The following is a 22,096-nucleotide window of genomic DNA, read 5'->3' on the forward strand; positions in this document are numbered from 1 at the left end:
TCCCAGAGATTCATGGAGAAATTCTCCGCCATCCCTAGCAGAAACATACTCGCATTGTTGCGATTGCCATTTTATTTTTCAAAAAATGGCAACCGCATATCTCGATGAGGCTGCCAGGGTGAGTGTGAGCTGCTCACCGAGCACAAGCAGGGACTCAGCAAGTGGGGCTTGGGGGTGTGGGCGGTGGGGGTGTCCACCAGTTTCCCAGATAGAATTGGGTGCTCACACCATCCCTAGCTTCAATCAACTGCTCTACACACCCTTTGGAACATAAGAAGCAGCTGTCTACCAGGTCATATTATTTTGCCATCTAGCTCAGTATAGTCTGTTCTAGCTGTTAGATGTTCTCCAAGGTCTCGGGAAAGCTTCTTTCTCATCACTTGCTTCCAGAGCTTGGGCTTGGAACTTCTGCATGCATTCTTTTTGTTGTTTATTCGCTCAGTAGCTTCCGGCTCTTCGTGACTTCATGGACCAGCCCACGCCACAGCTTCCTGTCAGCCGTCACCACCCCCAGCTACCCCAAGGTTGAGTCCGTCACCTCCAGAATATCATCCATCCATCTTGCCCTTGGTTGGCCCCTCTTCCTTTTGCCTTCCACTTTCCCTAGTGCATGCATTCTATCACTGAACTATGTGGCCTGTTGATATGTGAACCAACCTAGTGTTCCCACCAATGCAGGATTAATAACCAGTGTTTTAAGCAAACTTTTGTCTTTGGTATGCAGGTATACTGATTAACATCTAATTATTAATTAGTATATGCTAGTTGTGCCTCTGTTTGAGATGGAGAAGGACACGGAATGCTTCAGCCTAAGGGAGGGGCCCAGCACATCGGCAAGCAGTTTGGGGTGTTAGGGAGTTTATTTATTTATTTATTTATTTATTAAATTTATTAATTGCCCATCTGATTCGTCACCCAGCCACTCTGGGCGATGTACAACCCACCATAAAACAATTTAAAACAATAAAATTTTACCATAATTTTTTTTTTTAAATACCCTAACCCACCCCAAATGCCTGCCTGAACAACCACGTTTTTAATGCACGATGGAAGCTCATTAAAGAGGGGGCATGACGGAGTTCCCTAGGGAGGGAGTTCCACAGAGTGGGGGCCACCACAGAGAAGGCCCTCTCCCTCGTCCCCACCAGTCTAGCTGTCCTGGCTGATGGGACAGAGAGAAGGCCATCTGAGGCTGATCTTGTTAAGCGGCCTGTCTGGTGTTGCTGGACGCGCTCCTTAAGATAGGCTGGGCCGGAACCATATAGGGTTTTAAAGGTCAAAACCAACACCTTGAATTTGGCCCGGAAAACAACTGGTAACCAGTGCAACTCCTTCAGCACTGGAGTGATGTGATCTCGCCGGCGGCTGCCTTTAATCAGGCGAGCCGCCGCGTTCTGTACCAGCTGCAGCTTCCGAACCATCTTCAAGAGTGACCCCGCGTAGAGCGCATTACAGTAGTCTAAACGAGAGGAGACCAGGGCATGTACTACCAATGGGAGCAGATGGTCGGGAAGGAAGGGGCGCAGCCGCCGTATCAGATGGAGTTGATACAGCGCTGTCTGGCTCACAGCTGACACCTGAGCCTCCATGGACAGCTGGGAGTCCAAAATGACCCCCAGGCTGCGGACCTGGTCTTTCAAGGGTAGCCGTACCCCATTCAACACCAGGTCAACATCCCCCAGCCTCCTCTTGTCTCCCACCAAAAGTACCTCGGTCTTGTCAGGGTTGAGCTTCAGCTTATTCTTCCCCATCCAGCCACTCACCGTCTCCAGACATTTGGACAGGGATTCTATGTCCAACCTTGGTGAAGATTTGAATGAGAGGTAGAGCTGCGTGTCATCCGCATATTGATGACACTGCACCCCAAACCTCCTGATGATAGCCCCCAGTGGCTTCACATAGATGTTAAATAGCATCGGGGAGAGGATGGAACCCTGTGGCACCCCACAAGTAAGTGGCCACGGGTCCGAAACCTCCTCTCCCAGTACTACCCTCTGGTACCTGCCGGAGAGGAAGGACCGGAACCACCGCAATACAGTGTCTCCAATGCCCAACCCCTCCAGGCGGTCCAGGAGGATACCGTGGTCAACGGTATCAAAAGCCGCTGAGAGGTCGAGGAGAACAAGGAAGGAGCATTCACCCCTATCCAGAGCCCTCCTCATATCATCCACCAAGGCGACCAAGGCCATTTCTGTCCCATGCCCAGGCCTAAAGCCCGACTGAAATGGGTCTAGATAATCAGTTTCTTCCAAGTGTGCTTTCAACTGCACCGCCACCACCCGCTCAATCACCTTGCCCAAAAATGGCAGATTTGAGACTGGGCGAAAGTTGTTCAGAACTTGAGGATCCAAGGAGGGCTTCTTTTAGAGCGGTCTTATCACTGCCTCCTTGAGGGCTGATGGCATCACTGCCTCCACAAGGGAGGCATTCACCACCGCCTTGATCCCCTCACCCAGTCTCTCTCTGCAGCTCATAATGAGCCAAGATGGGCAAGGATCAAGTAAGCAGGTGGTCGGCCTTACAGATGAAAGCACCTTGTCCACTTCATCAGGAGGAAGAAGCTGGAACCGATCCCACAAAACCGGTTTGCCACAGGCCGCCTCTTGCTCACTAACTGTATCGACAGTGTGCAGACTAACACACCTAATCTGATCAATTTTATCTGCAAAGTGCCTTGCCAAAGCCTCACAGGAGGCCTTAGAATGCTCCAGTGGTTCCGGAGCCACAGGACCGACCAGGCTCCGGACCACTTGGAACAGCCTCCTGGGGCAGCACTCTGCAGACGCGATGGAGGCAGCATAATATTCCTTTTTTGCTGCCTTCACTGCCACGTGTTGAGGGGCAGCTGGGCCCCTCTCTGCTGTTTGGGGAGGGGCCCAGCACATGCGCAAGCAGAAGACATCTGCAGCTCAACCCAGCTGGCTTCACTTCTCAATCAGCCTCTGCATAAAAGACAAGCCTCATAACCAGTTCAGGTGCTAGAAGCAATTTTTGATGCTCATCCATAGCAGAAAACATTTCTGCCAGCTCCTGGACCTGGCTCTTATTATTCTTGAACCCAGAACAATTCCAACTATTCTTCAGTGTGTGCCTATAACTGGTTTTGTTTTCCTTGGCTTCAGACTGATACTCTTGGCTTCTTGACCTTGGAATATTTAATGACTAACGCTAGCTGCTGCTTATCGCTCAGCTCGAGTAATTTATGACAATACTACAGAAACCATTTTATTGTTTATAACGATAGTTTTTTCAGTGTGTAGAGCCAATGAGTCAGACCAAAAAAGAGTCATGACACTGGGGACTAGGGATGTCACGACCTCCAAGCACTCCCTAAATGACATTCTGGGAGTAGGATGGGGGACAAATTCATTTGGCTTCCATTTTAATGTGAATTTCCCTATTTCTAACTTCTTGAGCCAACACATGAACCAAAATGCAGTTAAACGTCGATGTTCACATTTCTTGTATTTTGTGAAGCAACTTCCCAAGCAAAAACAATGTATACAATGATGCATATGCTAGGGATGAATGCACTCAAAAATGCATGGCACACACACACACTCCCCAATATACCAAAACACATTATACTAGGAAACATTGCTTGCGAACTTGTGTATATTCCCAAAAACATTGCATACAAAAATACATGTGTTAGGAAAATATGCACAAAAATCCATACACATTTCCACACAGACTCTGTGTGTGTGTGTGTGTGTGTGTGTGTGTATATAATAGCAAACTGAAGCAGAAACAGTACAAAACAGATTGGAAAAAAATGAGAAACTGAGCAAAACTGAAACTGAGAGATTTGATCATCCCTACAACTGGGAATAAAGGAAGAGGCACTGGGAAAAACAACAACAACAAAGAATAATCTGCTCCTTGGACTGTGGTGAGCGCATGCTCCAAACAGACAAGCGGCAAAAATAATGTTCTTTCTTTGCTGCTTGAAACCAAAAGTTTGTATTTTCCTGCCAGGCTATTCACAGAGCCACAGAAGCCTGTCAGGTTCCCAGAGCATGAGAACTTCTTCTGCTTTTCCCATGGCTTTGTTGATTTCCCCACGAATAATCAATACCGCCAGGTTGGGGAGGAGGGAACAGCATCCTGGCTTCAGGGTTCCATAGGCGAACCCTCCATTTTGTAAAACGTGGAATGAGCAAAGAGATTGTGCCTCTGTGCCACCTATGGCATCTGCAGTTACTATGGATGACTGGGCAGAATGAATAAAAACAGATTTCCCCAACCAACTGTATGTAATGCAACATATTTCTCAGACACTTAATGGAACAGAAATTTTGATTCAAGCAGGCTCTTATGGGCACAACTAGCTCTGCATGGTGAGCCTAATCTTGGACTGGGATAAGTGGATGGAAGGAACGAGGGAGGGAGGGATGGAAAGGCAGCAAGTCTAAGAAATAAAATGTTTGGAGGGGGTTGATCATAAAAGTGGAATGTAGGCACCAGGATCTCTCCCTCCAGTTTGCCCCTTCACCAGCAATGAAATATGATTGTTAGGAAGATCAACCCCCTCTCTGAACAGTTCTGTCTTACCTAACCCTTCCCTGCATTCCATCTGATGCTTTGGGTTTCACACCTGGCTTCTTGCTACTGAGTCAAAGGCAATAGGGGGAACATAATTCTTTGAAACTTTTCCCTGCACAAATTCAATCATTGAGACTATCAGTGAAGGTCCTCAATGCCCCTCTCCCTCAGTGAGTCTACCAGCTGCTATTGGTCCTCATCCTCTGTCCCTTCCTAGGGATGGTGCAGGTGCCCGATTCCATTCAGGAATCCAGGGGAAACCCCCCCACCCACCCACACCCTCAAGCCCCGAGACTCCAATGAACTCCTGCCCACTCACACCTCCAGGCTACCCAACCAAGCTGCTGCCCCCACTCATGCCCCTCCCACGTCTGCCAAGCTGCCGACACCTACCCTGAGCCATCCACAAGTGACCGTCATTCCCATGGTCACCATTTTGTAAAAAATATGGCAACTCGGGAACTTCTGTCAATTTAATATTGCACATGTAGCTGCCGTGAAGGCCCCATCTACACAATATTACGGGCATAAATGGCCCATTTATACCTGTAATATTGTGTAGATGGGGCCTTTATGGCCACTATGTGTGCAATATTAAATTTATGGAAATTCCCAAGTCACCATATTTTTTGCAAAATGGCAACCGTGGGAACAACGGGCACTCACAAACGGCTCAGGGTAGGTGCGGGCAGCTCAGTCAGCATGGGGTGGTGGTGCACAAGTGGGTCCAGGAGTGTAAGAGCAGGGGCAGTGCCTGGCCAGGTGCCTGGAGAACCCAGATGGGGGGTGGCATCCATCCATCCCTATTCTACATAACCACAGAGATGTGCAGTCCAATAGTGTCCATGCTTATATCTGACTATATGGAGCTTCCTTAAGCTCTATTTGGTCTACAGATGTGTGGGTCCTGGTTTCTCTCAGTTTCTCATTTTTCAAGTCTGAAGTTTGGTTCATCCTGAACATTGGAGATGGATGGATGGATGGATGGATGGATGGATGCCTGAATATTCATATGCATTTTAGGCAATTTCTTCTAACACATGCATTTTTGTATGCAATTTTGATTACACATTTTTTCCAAGCATTTTTTTTTAAAAAATATATTTATTTAAAATATTTCTTGGCCATATTTTGGGGCCAGAGCTATTCCCAAGGCAATGTACAACAGTGAACCACATAATAAAAACCTAATAATAACAACAACAACAACAACAACAAACAGTAAAAGCACAGTAAAAACAGCAGCAGCAAATTTCCCAATAGCATGCATTTTAAAGTTATTTTCACTGATATTCATACTTTTGCGTGCATTTTTTGATTGGAGAAACTCCATTACAAAATTTGGAGAAGTGCAAATTTCAAAGGAGAACTGAGTTTTGATTCACATATTGGTCTGAAAGGAGAAAATTTGGTAAGTTTGTACTAAAAGGTGAATACATTTAGTCTCCATCACTACTCCTAGTAGGTACAGTTTCATGCTGAAGAACATGGGTCCACCTTATATTAAATCAGACTGTTGGTCTGGCTAGTTCAGTACTGTATACTTTGGCTATCAGTAGCTGTCCAAGGAAATTTCAGGCAAAGACAAGTTTTTTCCCGGCCTTTGATGCATCAGGTCCTTATAACTGGAGATGCCAGGGGTTGACCCATGGCCATCTGCCTTCAAATTATGTGCTCTATCATTGAGCAATGGCCCTGAAGATAAGTTCAGAGAGCTCTTCCTTAATGCCCATTGGAGAGAGAGATGTCACATGGTCTCCTGGGACTTCAGAAACAACTGCCAGGCTGGAGAAGAGTCCTGGGCTCCAGCAAATGCAGGGGATATTAAAAGAAAGAAAAAAAAGAAAGAAAGAAAGATCCATCAAGAATTCCCTACGCTTAAAAAGGTATGTGGAAACCCTCCCCCCCTCCCCAAGAGACAATTCTCTGAAATTCTCACCTCCCCCAGCCTCTTTTGCCAGAGGGCCCCCCCCCCCAAATACCAAATAGAAGAATCACAATTTTTGGCACAGCACTAGCTCTGTCACTGAGGTCTGACCCTGAATATAGGTTCCACCAAATTTGACATCAGATTGCTGGATTCCAAATGAAGCCTGCTCACTATTGCACAATGGAACTTCATGATTAGGCAGGAGTGAAGTCAGGCAGTGCCCCTCAGGTTTCTGTGACAGGGTGTTCTTGGACTGGGACAGAAGCTTTGTCTTACTAGTCCTGCCCCATGAATAAAGGTGCTTGAAGAGCAGTGCTGGCCTGGGACAGCAGCAGGATATGTTCCCCAATTTCTAGTTGGCACCCCCAGACCTAGGAGATTCCTCAGAATCAAAAATGTCTCTGTGGGAACCCTAAATCACCGCTCTATTTAGAACCCAGCTTTCAGTTCAAAAGCCTGTGTCCTGGATCCAACTCAATCATTATTTACATGTTTTCCCCTCACCAGATGTGTGGCCCAATTTTTGAATAGAACAGGGAGGTGAAACATTTAATAACCAACCATGAGAAGAACTCATCAAGATCAGGAGGGGAAACGATGCCTTCCAGCAAAACCAAGGCAGACGCGTCAGGATAGTAAACAAGCCAGCAAGGACAGAGAGCAATTAAAAACTGAAAGTTGTGGGAAGATGGATACGTAAACAGGAGGGTTACAAGTTCATGAGCCCACCCTGGAGGCACCATTAAAAGCTTAATTTGCTACAATCAGGAATGTTCATGGTGTGTTTTGGCTTTCGGGGAAGGAAGAGTAATATCTCTGCATCTGATGAAACACGCCGGGGTTAATGCTTGGCCAGACCATGCTTCTACTTATGATGGATACATCCTGACATATGGGCAGCACAATACCGGCCTGGTCTATACCTTAAAAACAATAAAAATCACATTCATTCATTCATTCATTCATTCATTCATTTATTTATTTGCTTGATTGCCCATCTGGCCAGTCACCCGGCCACTCTGGGCAATGTACAACAGTACAAACATTTTAAAACAGTAAAATTACACATTAAAACATCATATTTCTAAAAATACCCTAACCCACCCCAAATGCTTGCCTGAACAATCATGTTTTCAATGTGTGGTGGAAGCTCATTAAAGAGGGGGCATGGTGGAATTCCCTAGGGAGTGGGGGCCACCACAGAGAAGGCCCTCTCCCTCATCCTCACCAGCCTAGCTGTCCTGGCTGATGGGACAGAAGAAGGCCATCTGAGGCTGATCTTGTTGAGCGGCCTATCTGTTGTTGTTGGAGGTGCTCCTTGAGATAGGCTGGGCCGGAACCATGTAGGGTTTTAAAGGTCAAAACCAACACCTTGAATTTGGCCCAGAAAACAACTGGTCGCCAATGCAACTCCTTCAGCACTGGAGTGATGTGATCTCGCCGGCGGCTGCCTTTAATCAGACGAGCCACTGCATTCTGCACCAGCTGCAGCTTCCGAACCATCTTCAAGGGTAACCCCATGTACAGCACATTACAGTAGTCTAGACAAGAAGAGACCAGAGCATGTACTACCGATGGGAGCAGATGGTCGGGAAGGTAGGGGAGCAGCTGCCATATCAGATGGAGTTGGTACAGCGCTGTCCAGCTCACTCCTTGAAACAATCTCTTTGTAGCACCTTAACCATGTCACCTGGGCTAGCCAACAGATCAGGCAAAAAATGCACCAACTAGGTCTCTCATTTTTTTACATTAGTAAAAATAAAGAGCCCAGTGTGATCAAATGAAAAGACTATCTAGTTTAGGAGAGGGATGGACTGATTCACCTCCATCTGGGTTGCCTGGGCACCTGACAAGCCAATGCCCCCGCTCATGTTCCCTGGACCCCCTTGTCAAGGTGCCATGCTCAGTTAGACCAGCGTGCTGAGCACCCACGTGCCTGATGAGTGGGTCTGGCAACCACCTGCTTCCTTCCCAAGCCACCATGTCACATACTTGAGCCATCATTTTATGGAAAATGGTGGCTCATAGAGAAACCGGGGGGGCTGCCAGACCATCTCGCGGACCTCACCATGCTTGAGGATGGGGTCTGGAAAGTCACAACAGCTTGGCGAGCTGGGTCCAGGTAGCTGAGGGAGGGGTGCAGTCTGTTAGACTCCTCCCCTGTGCTGAGGGCTTGCAACATCCCTAGTTTGGTCTCATCTGCAACTGTGGCCAGACTAGGGATAGAAAAGCCTGTCAGTTTCTCTTTATCCTGCATATGAATGTTTAAAATGTTTATCTCCGGAATATGAAGAACTTTGTGAATTCTTAACGGAAATGAAATCCCCACCTCTCTGCATCAGGCAAATCCAATAGGTACGGCTGTTCCAGCATGGTGAGAGAATCCTGTTCTACCTGCCTGCCTTATACCTGTTAAAGATGAGTAGTCTGTCCCGAAAAAGGTGGTAACACTAATTGAGCACAAACATGGTTGAACACACAGCGACCCAAATCCAGACGTTTAAGACCAAAGTACACAAAGCCCTGGGCCTGTACCAGTGGGTCTGTGTGTTTCGGTTTCTCTTACCTTTGAACCATAACATTCACCAAGTCAATGAGGGTCAGGGCAACTCTGGGACTGCTGGAATAGTAAGTTTTTCAGTGGTTACACGCACACCCTTTTGCACCTCCCCATACATTCCCAAAGTGCAACCCCCCAACCTTTTTCAGTACACAAAAATCTGTGGGAAGAATTTTGGCTTAGAAATGCCTTTCTCCATTTGGGTTTGGGCCAACCATGTTGATCTCTCACTAATCCTCCTGCCCTTGAGATTATTTTCCCCTCATTCTTTAATTCCCGCAGTTTACTATCTGCAATTGAGATTGGCTCTCCAATGATACAGATCTGGTTTTGCACCCATCCACCATCATTAGCACTTGCTGAAACCCCAGCATACACTGTTTTCATTTCTGTTAAAGCTTCTTTTTTTTATGACATTCGAAAGGCAGAAACAAGAATAATAAGACAAGTAAACAGAGTGATATTTACTAAAACAAGTGAACCTTTCTCACGAAATTAACAACGGGTGCTTTTTGCAATGGATTGTGTTTAATACCAGGCTGGTTCCTCACTTTAACATGGCATATTTTTAAGGGTTTTGTGTTGCAAAGGGGAAGAAGCTTTCCTAAAGCAAGCTAATTAAAAACAACTTGAACTCAAGGGATAGGTGAGTGATTTTAACATCTAACAGTTGATTTGCTCTCATATATGAATCCGTGCTATACTATGGGAACGTGCGCCCTTCCCCAACCTGGTGTCCTCCAGACATCTGGGACTACAACTTCCAGCAGCCCTAGCCAACATGGCCAATGGTGATGAATGATGGGAATTGTAATCTAAACCATGTGAAGGGCTTGCAAGGTGGTCTGGGATAGGATGCCATTGGGTGGAAGGAATCACATGGTACACACACACACAAAAGTGAGGTCGCTGATGAAAATGACAGCTCTAGGATGACCTCTTCCTCTCTTTGCCATGCAGTACAGCTTGCATGATGCCAATACGTTGCATGTTTCCCCAGCAGCATCAGCTGTTTCCCAACAACAGGCATACAGAGAGATACTGCCTCTGATACCAGTGACAATATGTAGCCATCATGACTGATGACCGTCCTGTGCTAACCATTGCACCTGTCAGGGCGTTCTATCTAGGGATGTTGGAGAAATCCACAATGGAATGAAATGAGTTCAGATCTATAAAAATCCAACCCATAGATCCCACAGGGGACCAGCTTTTCCTGAGTCACCCAGATTTTGCAGAGTTGCAGAGCTTTGTTTTTGTATTTCATTTTACTTTCTGGAATTTTGCACACATTCAGTGGTAGAAACACACATAAAAAAAAAAACCTGGCTGAAAATGTGCATTTCTCCCATAGGCTAAAACATGAACATGTGCATGGGTTTTTTTGCACATTTTGGGGGGGGTGCATTTTGGGGGGATTTGTGCATTTTCACAAGTCAAATCTGCACAAATGCAAATTTGCACAAATTCAGGAAATTGGAAAAACAACTGATTCCATCACTGAGCAGTAGAGATGTACGAATCCCTTACCTTGTACCAGTGGCGGCATCTGCTGGAGGGGGGAGGTGCTCCGTCCATCCCCCCAGAATCCTCAACAGGGGGGGAGGCAATCCGGTCCTCCTACCCGGAATCCTTGATGGCCGGCTCTGCTCCGTGGCGGCTCTGCAGAGCAGCCGGCCAGGCCAGGGCCATCTGCAGCCGAATTTCCGGCTGCGGACTGGCTGGTGCTGGGTAAAAAAAAAACGGTGTGTGCAAATGGCGGCGGCTACAGCAGCCGCCATTTGCATTCCTTATTTTTCACCATTTTAGTCTACGTAAATATTTACATAGGCTAAAACGGCGAATCAAAAAGGAATGCAAATAGTGCCCACTACACTATTTGTGTTCCCCTTTTTTTCTGCCCTAATAGTCTATGTAAATATTTACGTGGACTAAAACAACGAAAAATAAGGAATGCAAATGGCGGCCACCATAGCCGCTGCCATTTGTGTACACTTTTTTTTTTTTAGTTAGACGTGACAGCCTACGTAAGTCTTTACATAGCCTATCATGTCTGGGTAAAAAAAAAGACCGGTCTGCAAATAGCGGCCGCAGCAACCAGTCAAAAGACCCGCCGCCACTGCCAAAGCCACCGCTGGAGCCACCGCCGTCCGGAACATCCACCCCAGGTAAGCTTCATCCCGGGCGGGATCCGTGGGGGGAGGGCAGGCCATTCCACCACGGATTTCGGGGGGCCGAATGGCAGTGCATTTGGCCTCACTGAAATCTGTGGCGGAATTCTCCACCACCCGTACTGAGCAGATGATGAAACAAAAGGTGCCTGACAATCTGTGAAATGCAGATTTTGGTTCCCCTTTTCTGCACCTTTTTCAGCTCTGCAATATCCTTTTGAGGCATGGTGGCCAAAATTGTACAGAGTATTCCAAGTGTGGTCACAGTACACCATAGATTTGTATAAAGGCAGCATGATATTGTCAATTTTATTTTCATTTCCTTTTCTAACGATGCCCAATGAGGAATTGTGTATATGAAGGTGTGGGGGGGTTGTTTTTTTGTGTGTTTTTTGCCCCAGGGTGCATCACTTTATACTTGCTGACATTGAACCACATTCACAATGTCAATGCCTATTATCCCCACAGTTTGGAATAAAAGCTTCATAATCCCTTTTTGTTTTAACCACCCATAATAATTTGGTATTATTAATAATTTGATATTATCAGCAACACGGCCACCTCACTGCTCAACCCACTGCAAATTGTTTAGGAATGATTTATTTATTTATTTTTATTTCCAAAATGTATAAACCTCTCTTCATCTGCAAGGGATCCCAGTGTGGTCTACACAACATTAAAACAAAGAAAGAAATCCAATATAAAAGCTTTACAATTAGACATTCAAAGACAAATTAGAAGTGGAACTCTTTAACCAGCAAGCCAAATAATCAGTTCTGTAGGGATGTATGAGAATGTTATCCCTGTTCACAAATTATGCGAACATGTCCCATTTGCAACCCTGAATGCAAAAGTGAGAAACACAATTCTTGGAAAATTTTCACAATTTCCTGCCGTTTGGGTCTGTGTTCAAAAGTGTGCACTTACACAAGTGTGCTCTCCAGAAAATGCACAAATTCACAGATGCGCATTTGCACAGTATTTCCCCAAAGGTTTGGGAAAGGCTTCCTTACTTCTCACTGAGAAGTGAACCTGTGTGTGGGGTGTAGCACTTTGGTTGTGGGGGGGGGGGAGCAGGATGGTCTTGATTGTATTTTCCTCCATGCTCCCAGAAGCTTAGAACCTCATATTTGACACAGGTGAAGCAATAGAGGAAGGGAAGTGGAAGCAGCAGTAAATAGGGAAGAGCATGTGATTGTTTCAGTTACAAGTGCTTACGAACTTAGTTACAGTCAGGAAAGAGACTGGGTCAAAGGCTTCATGGAAAAAGTGAAGGCTTGGGGACAAACCTTCTGTGTGTTGTTGATGGGAGGGGGTTCCAGAAAGAAGGAAGAAGCCAGTGTGGGAATGCTATGTCCTGGGCATGAAAGTCAGATGCAAATCACTTGTTTGCCTGTGGTTATAGAAGGTGTGAATGGAAGTATGCATGACAGAAAGATGGACACAGAGTTGGTATTAAAAATCCACACAAGTTTACTCAGCTCTCCACTTGTACATATGCAAACCTCTGCCTTTGATTCTATTGGAGTTCAGTTCCATTTAGCAACTTTTCTGCATGTCCTCAGCTCTGCTCAGTTCCCAAGATGAGCCTAATTGTTCTTAAATGACAGCTTTGTGCGTCTGTGTAGATGGGTTTAGCAGCAATTGCTGTTTACCTTGAATGCCAACTTGGCCCTTTTCAGAACTCAGGATATCTCAGAAAGGACTGTGTTAATGCTATTATATTGCTCAGAAGGGACAGGATAACTCTGCTGCATTGTTAATTGACTCGGGCTGTTTTCTCCCTTTTGTATGATGTTCATTGCTTCTGAAGCTCACGGCGATCCGAAAAACGGCAGAGAAGCGCCGCGTCTGCATCTTCCTTTCAGCCGCTCCTCATCTGAAACAAACCAACAGACAAACAAACAAATCCAACCACCTCTTTTCGCTTCTGGCACCTGGAATGGTCGCCAGCTGCCAAACAGGTGAGGTTTGCCGAGCGCTATTCAAAGCAGACATCCTGCCAGCTTGCCAGAGAACAAAACCACAGCTCGCCTCCAGCTGGGAGAGGAGATTACTTTGATAACAAATTAAAACTGGATCAGAATCCTCGAAGTCGGGCAGGGGGAGAATGGAAGAAGCTTGGCTATTTGTGGAGAAAATAAACGCTGGCTTCAATGTTTTCTGTTTTGTTTTTAATGTTCACTATAAAGTTAGGCTGTTATGAAGCCCCATTCCTTAGCTGCTAGCAACCTCATAGGAGAGACATGGGGCCTGGTATGGTTACCTTCTATCGTGATTGAGGAGACCATTTTCTTTTAACTAGTCTTAAAGGTCTCCTTGGGATCTTTGGGCATCTTTATGTGTCTCTTCCTTCCTTTCTTTTTCTTCTTCTTTTTCTCCCTGTGCTCTTTGCATATTCAGACAATTGCAAAGCTCAATTCTAAAAATGTCCCTCTATTTCCCCTTGGTGGGCTTTTTCTTTTCTTTTCTTTTCTTTTTTTTTACAGCACTGGATATTTCTTGGATGATTACTGTTTTTAATAACCATATAATTACTGTATTACTCAGAACAGTCCTATTTCCTCCCGTGCTGCATAGAGGTACAGAAGGAGCCGAGAAAGTTATGGGACTATTTAAAACCCTGCCAGTGATGAAGTCCTGGTAATCCTGCATTGCCCCAAGCTGAACCCAGCTTGTTCCACACTCCAATAAGATGCATGGCTTTATGAGAGCACATCAACAAAAGGCTGGGTGCAAAGGGGGGCTTGTCAAGTGGGGAATATTTCAGGAGGGCCCAAGAAGTGGGGAACTGAAGTGGAAAATTGAAGTGGGCATCAAGATGAGTAAGAAAGGATTTAAGCCTCCAAGGAAACATTGCTCAGTGGTTAGAGCCATGTGCAGTTGCGTCTGTGAGCTCATGGGTTTGGATCACATTTTCTAAGGACTGCCAGAGGCCAGTTGCAGTACCTTCCCCAGGAAAGCATAGCTCAGTGCCTTAAGAACATCAGGAGAGCTTTGCAGGGTCGGAATTAAGATCCATCTAGTCCAGCATCCTGTTTCCAAAAGTGGTCAGCCAGATGCATCCAGGAAATTCACAAGAAGGGCATGAAGGCAATAATCTAATCTAGGAGTGGTGATATGCCCTGTTCTGGGTGCGGCTGTGCTCCCTCTGAAGCTCTTTCAACCTGAAGGCTGAAATCTATTTCAGAGAAGCTCTTGGGTGCCACTTTCCAGTGGTGGATGGGGCCAATACTAGCATATTTTAGTTTAAAGATCTTGGTGCCAGTAAGAGGCCTTAGGAGAGGCATTTCAACCTCTCAGGGGAAGGAAAACCTGCGGAAAAGCCAGGAAACCACCAAATGATTGATCGGTGATTAGGAAAAAGGAGGTGGGGCCAGGGGAAGAGGTGTAGCCAGATTGATTGACTGATTGATGGATGGATGGATGGATGGATGGATGGATGGATTTCTATGCCTCCCAGTAGCCAAAGCTCTCTGGGCTTGATTTAACCTCTGGGCCTGAAGTTCTGCACTCCTTTTCTGAAGGATCTAGTCTGCTCTGGCTTCTAATTTGATTCTAAGCCCCATTCAAGCTTCTGGTTCTTACTTATGAAACCAGGATATTAAAAAGACCACTTCATCCCATACGGACCCTCCCATCATGTGTGATCTGGGGCCCAGTTGCATGTCCCACCATGAAAACAAGTTTGGCTGGTAGGAATACAGGATAGGGTCTTTTCTGTGGCAGAAAAACCCAATATGGAATTTGCTTCCTAAGGAGGTTGCAGCAGGCCCTTTTCCTGTCCAGTTTTAGACAAACACTAAATACGTTTCTATTCCATTCAGGTTTGGGTGATTTTTAATTTGTTTGGTTGTCCAGCCTGTGATCCAGGGAGGGCTTAAGGATTGTTCAGTTTTAAACGGTTTTGTTTCTTTAATTTTCCACATGCCACCTTGGAAGCACTGTGGGCCAAAAGGCAGTATGTAAATATTCTAATAAATTCAATATTTCTTGCTCCACAGCAACACCGACTGCTAAGTGCAGTCTTTGTGCTTCTGCATAGAATAGGGTAAATCCATATCCAGCAGCTATGCCCTCTTTTACTCTAAAGTAGGTGCAGGGCCCCCAATCCAGATCAGAAGAACCCTAGTGTGGGGTATAGAGTGGCTTTGAAGATCCAGATTGTGCCCCCTGTGCCTACTCATGTTTTAAATTGTGTATGTTTTCATTCTATTGTAAGTAGGGATGTTGCGGGACTCTGAGAGGGGGGGTGAAGTCCAGTGGACTCCCCCCCCCCGTTGCCCAGGGTCCCGGACTCCAGTCCATGAACCACCATCCCGGCTTGGGTAAGCATGGTGGTCCCTGCTCCCTCACCGAGCTGCCATTTTGCCCAAAATGGGGGGCTTGTTCTTTTATGTAAAGAGGCTTTTTCTGCAAATGGCAGCCGCAAAGTGGCCATTTATGCAAAATAACAGGCCTGAAATGCCTGAAATTTTGCATAAATAGCCTCTTTATGGACACCATTTGCATAAAAAGCTCCTTTGCCTAAAAAGAACAACCCATCATTTTGCACAAAATGGTGCCTCAGCGAGGGAGCAGGCAGCCAGGACCATTAGCCGGGTGCCCATGGACCATCCAGCGACTCATGCGGGGCGTCGAACAGGGTCAGGCGGTCAAGCAGTGTGAGAGGCCGACCTGGGTGAGTTCACCCATCCCTAATTGTAAGTCACCTTAAGTCCTCTCTTTTGTAGAAAGGTGTCTAAGAAATGTAATAAATGATCATCATTCTTCATCATCACCCCCATCTAGAGTAAAAAAAAAAAGAGAGAGAAGAAAAGAAAAGAAAGAAAAGACAAAAGGATGAGGCTGCTAGATATAGATTTACAGTGATTGTTTTAGCCCTTCGAGAAAGGCTAAATCCTATCAGTGTCAGCTGGTGACTCCGGTTCCAGAGTGACTATGTTTCCATTCAAGGTTTTGGTTACCACTAAACCATTTGGAGGATGTGGTTCAGTACGGTTTGAGTTTTGGCTGGTGGTAACTAAAACCCTGAATGGAATCACAGCCCCTCTGGAACTGGAATCACCAGAGATCACTGTATCCGACTGTAGTGTGTGTATATCTCTAGTTAGAACAGTTTTCCCCACTCAACCCAGCACCAGCCAGATGTTTTGGACCACAGCTCCCACCAGCCCCAGCCAGCACGTCCAATCATCACCACATATAGGAGTTATACTCCAAAACACCCACTAGTGCAACATGACATCCTCTGGTGCAATGGGACCTCCCCTTACTATCCTCCCTTTACACCCCTCTCACACACCCCAAATCTGCTCCGGAGGGTTGTACAACAGAGATGCAGGGAGAAAGAGAAATCCGTTCTAGTGGTTTCCATCCCTTTAGCAGATAATTAGTGTTGGATCCAACCCAGAGCTGAGAAAGGCCTTTACCTGAGGCCATGTAGACCTGCTGCTGCTACTGCTGCTGGATAGAGTAGACCATGTTGGGCCATTTCAGCCTTCCCCAACTTGATGACCTCCAGAAGTGTTGGACCACATTCAGCCCCAGATAGCATTGCAAATGGGCAGGGATGCCAGGAGTTGTAGTTCAAAACATCTGGGGGGCACAAAACATCGGCTTGGGGAAGGCTGGCATGAATAGTTGCAGCATAAGGCTGCTTTCATGTGTCCATAGCATCAAGAGAGCATAAATTACACCTCTGGAGAATGGTGAAGCCGGGCTGCAGACAGACAGATAAGCGGAACAGGAAAGCTGGTGTTCATATCTATTCAAGCTGACGACCTCCACGGGAGCAGCTCCAGTGCAAAGCAGGTGTGCAGTTGAGATTTATAGGAAGCAGTAATCATGATTCGTAGAGACAGTATCTCCATTCAGACCATTCTTCTTTGGTATCAAGGAACCGTTTGGGATTCTCTGGGAATGCACATACAGTCCATTTCTGCAGCAGGTGGAGAAATCAGTAGGAGATTGCTGGAATGAGGATGCCTTGTCTTCTTCTGAGATCCCTAATGCCAAGGCTTGCTCTGTTTCCATCACATTTCCATATATATATATATATATATATATATATATATCCCAAGACTGGGTGCAATTTATCTAAGAGTAGATAATTTATCTAAGAGTATGTAGATCAGCCTTCCCATGCTGTCTGGGGATGCTAGGTGTTGTAGTCAAACACATCTGAAGCACACCAGGTTGGGGGAGGCTGATATAAATCATAGGAAGAAGTCCTTAAATTGTAATAAGTCTCAAGTCAAGGACTCACACAAATCAGCCAAGGCAGGGGTTGCAGGCAGCAGAATCTGCTCCAGAAATTGGATCCTATAAATTCCTCTCCCGTACTTAAGTTGTGGGATAGGTCCCTGCCTCCCCAAGGCATCTGCCTGGCCAACTGTGGAAAACAGGATGCGAGACGTGACAGGGTTCTGCTCTGATCCAGGGGGGTTCTTCTTATTTTCTTATGTTTCCTTTGTCTGAGTGCTGCCAGCCTTACCCAACCTGCTGCTCTCCTGAGGTGTTGGACTACAACTCTCAGCATCGCCATCCAGCAAGATTGTGCTAGCTGGGGATGATGGAAATTCTTGTCCAACACTTCTGGATGCATTGGAGGGAGGCTTCACATGATTCCAAAATATAAATTTATCACGTGCTCCTGGAATAAAACAGCTGCAATTCCCCATACCTATGTGTGAATTGGACGATGGCCTCCTTCACAATCTGGGCTGGCACCAATTTCCACAGCAAGGTGGTCCAATGGCTCATCATACCAGCTGCCCAGAGCATCTAGAAAGCACAGCTCTTCCCACATGTCGTGCAACTGAGGCCAGAAATGCCCTTGAGAGCAGGGGTGGCTGTACATGGGGACAAATGGATGCTGACATCATCTGGCCCCCAGCGCAGTTGTGGCAGAGCGGTCTCCTCATAAGCAGGGACCTTTCCTCCAGTGCACAGCATGTGGCTGCCAAGTTCCACACACAGTCCTTTCCTGCCCTCCTCCAGAAATCTCAGTAGAATATTGAGCGACTGCTGCCCCACCCGTGGGCGTGGGCACTAGCCACCACTGCTTGAGTGTGACAGCGTATGATCCCATGCTTATTGTATCTGGGGGTGGTGAGCCCCCATAGCTGCCGCTATGGACAAGCTTAGGTCAGATGGACTAGGGGATTCTGGGGCAGTGGGGGCCCAGATGATGTCAGCACCCTTGCGAATCAAAAAGTGCCAGTGCTGCATCCCTTCAAATCCTGGCTGCACTACGGGCTCCTGTTTTTCAGTGGACGCACTCGGCCTCCGGAACTCTTTCCTGAGGAAGACTCATCTCACCCTCTCCTGCTGGGGAGCTTGGGCAGGAGGGTGCTGTTGCACTCATGCCCTGTGTGTGGGTTTCCTGTGGGCAGCTGGTCGGCCATTGTGTGAACAGAATGCTGGACTAGATGCACTTGGTCTGATCCAACAGGTCTCTCCTTGTGTTCTTATGTTGTTAATGGTGTTCTGTAAAATCATGAAGATCCTCCTTTTTGGGAAGACTTTTGGGCCATAGATACCTGTTCCCTTACAGATTTGGGCTCACTTGTTAGAAGCCATCTGATAGATTAAATTGTTTTTGGTAGCTATTTGGACTTTTTTGCTTTCTATGCTGTTTCAGTATTCCGTTGGCTTTCACATATAGTTAATGTTAATTCTTTTAAAATCTTACATTATTGTTTTGGTTCATGTTGTTAGCTACTTTTAGCTCACTGAGGAAAGGTGAGATATACATTTTCTCATAAAATAAATAAAATATAAATATTTAATCAAAATATGAATAAATAAAATAGACACAGAAAGCAGTTTGACTTTGACTGGCAATCTCCTTCTCTCCTTCCCTCCCCTTTCTTTCCCTACCTTTCTCTTCTCTCCCTTTAAAAAAAATTACAAATAATCCTTGTGACCCTGGTAAAGGATTCTGAGTAATGTACCAGAACTGAAATTTCCATCTCCTTGATGTGTGGCACGGGCTTCTTTTTGATGAAGTCACTGTCACCTGCTATTAACTTAATATCAGCTCTTAATAGGATCCTTTCCTTTCCATCTTCACGCTGTTGGGGTCTGAATTAATTAGAGGGGGGACAATTCTGTGCATAAATCCTGAAACATGAGAGAAGAAGGAAGATTCTCCAGGGACAGCCGCAGTCCTACTGCCATAAAGGAAGCTGCTTCTCTAGCAGACACCATGGTGCAAGTGGTCTAGGATTTACTATGTTTTTTTTTAAGAAGTCAAATTTTACTAGAAGTACAGGTGATTTCCTTAAGGAAGGAAGTCATCTCAGGAATCTACCAACAGAGTGATGGAGTCTAAAGACCAGAAAATAAATCATATCAACTTCAGACTTTGTCCAAGGGTGGTTCCATATACACATCAGACTTTTCTTTCAGCAGGATTTATGCATGTAGTGCAATGACGTACCAGAATCAGGCTGCAGAATGGGGAATGTCTTTTTTTGTGTTTTCTTCCACATTAAAAAAAAAATGCCAGAAGAAATCTAACACATCAGGTATAAATAGTACAGACCATCCCCCTTCGTGGTGTGTTCATTTTTTACCTAGTTTCCTTACTAGGAAAGCATTACAAGTGAGTAAAATCTCTTACACACTAATACTTGCAGTCTCAATTATAGTCTGCACTATGACCTCAGGCTTCTGTTTAAAAAAATGGCATTGTTAGGTATTTCCACATGAGCGAGAGATCTGGCATTTGGTACACATGTAGTCCAAGACATCTCCATTACTAGAAAAAAGTCACCCTGTGAGATGCTTGTACATCTCTCCATTAAAACTGAACATGTACCCCTAGATAGGGTTAAAGCACTTCCACACCAGTGAGAGAGATGACATCTGCTCCACTCATGGTCAAAGATGTGCTGATGAATAGAAAAGGCAGAAACAAATCATTTGTAAGGCTCTCTGCACAAACTGCTGAAATGTGGTGCAATTGTAGCCTGTCTCCTTGTTTACTAGAAACTTCTGACCGACAATGGGACATCATCATTATCATTATTATTTACATCTAACGATCAAAACAGAGGACAAAAAGGTTTCCCAATAAGAAAGAACAGTTTTCTGACTTAGGGTGGTGTCTGTGCTGGGCTGTATTCCACCAGGCAAGTAAGAGGGCTGTTAGGAGAGAATTAAGGTCTACCTGTCCTTCATTAGCCCTCTCAAACCTCACACACACACTTTGGAAGAAGGAAGAAACTCAGGGCAGCCCATTCTGATTTTGCTACTGTGTGATTAAATTTGCAGAGCTGGTGGCTTTTTCCTGCATTCTAGAAGATGAGATCCTACCTTCTCTTGTGGGGAAGGGGTCTCCTCCATGCAAAGCCTGTGCTTCCGCTGAGATCTGTGGGTGGTCAGCGATGCAGTTGAAACTGTGCAGGCTCCACTTTGCAGCAGCCCAAGCAAAAGCAGCAGTGTGGAACTTCTGTTCTTCAATAGTTTGCAGGAGAGAATGAGTGAGCTCTTGCTCATTGTCACTGACTGGGAAGTTTTGCTCCTGCTGCATGGAGTTTGAGGGCCCTCTGGCAGAAATGAAGGGATGGACCTTTGTCCCTAGGTCTGGTAATAATGCAGCCTTTAGGTAAGAACCCCACCCCCATGAGTACAAATAGCATAATAGAAATGCACATGCCTAATATATTCTGTATTAGGGTGAAAATGCACCTGTGATGTGAGGACAATCCATGACCTTCCTAGAAAAAGGACATATCCAAAAAATGGTAGGACAAAATTTCCACCCATGTGGATGAAAATACAAGTGATGAAATTCCACATTAGGCAGAAATGAGGAGACAAACAAACAATCCCATATGGTAAAACAAATTGACTTTAGTCAGACGTTTCAGGCTATTTGTGTTCACCAAATGGTCTTGTTGCTCTTCTAACTTGTACTTGTTCAGAGAAAATTACCTCATTCCTTTTTCTTGGGTTGCTGGAATGGTAACTGGAAGTGGGTCTCAATCAGCCACATCACTAAAGAATGAGTTCTGTAACATGGGATGTAGCTCAACACAGTTGATTCAGTCAGGTGTTAACAACCAGTGGATGCCATGCTACATGGAATGGCCCAGTGGCTTTCCAATCTATGACCTGCTTCTCTCCAGCTACTCTGTCCGGCTGTTCCTTTTCTTATCCAGCCCCATGTGAATCATGAAGAAAGGAGAGGTGTGAGAGAAAGAGGAAGTCAGTGAAATAATTATATTGGTCACCCCTCCCCCCAAAAAACCCAACCCAGCTTATTCTAGCCCACTACATTGTCGTTGTTGTTTTGCAGAACAAGGATGTGCATGGCATTTTACAGACACCCATGGACAACAAGACAAGTATCTGCCCCAACATGATTACAATCTAAATACTGATAATGGAGGATACAACAGAAGGAGGGAAGAAAATGATACCAGTCAAAGGGAATACCTAAGGGTAATTTTTCAAAAGTATCTCAACACTCAGAAGTGCAAAGTTTATATCCACTAATATCAGGTATTAGAACAAACATTCTGTTTAACCTCACAGGTGATCTACATTACTTCACAGGTGATCTGTCAGGGGAAACATTTCAGGGGACCAAAACCAAAAGTGGGTGGGTCACCCTTTCTCTTTGACTTTCCACCCACCCCTTTTCTCTTTCAGTGGCCTGCCAGGGAAGGGAGAGATCACTCTTGCCAAAAGTCTGAACTGGTCACATGCAGAGGACAAAAGGGGGGGGGGGTAAAAAGAAAAAAAAAAAGGCTCTGATTTTGCTCCTGTCTCTGACTACTACTACTAAAAAAATTAAGTCCCCTGCCCCCCCCCCAGTACCTTCAAATGTCATCAGATGTTTTCCACACACCCCAGGAATTTTTCCCTTCCTTTCAC

This window comes from Heloderma suspectum, chromosome 2 (assembly GCF_057233095.1).
Source record: "Heloderma suspectum isolate Gila_16-S chromosome 2, 16-S_ref, whole genome shotgun sequence".
NCBI lineage: Eukaryota > Metazoa > Chordata > Lepidosauria > Squamata > Helodermatidae > Heloderma > Heloderma suspectum.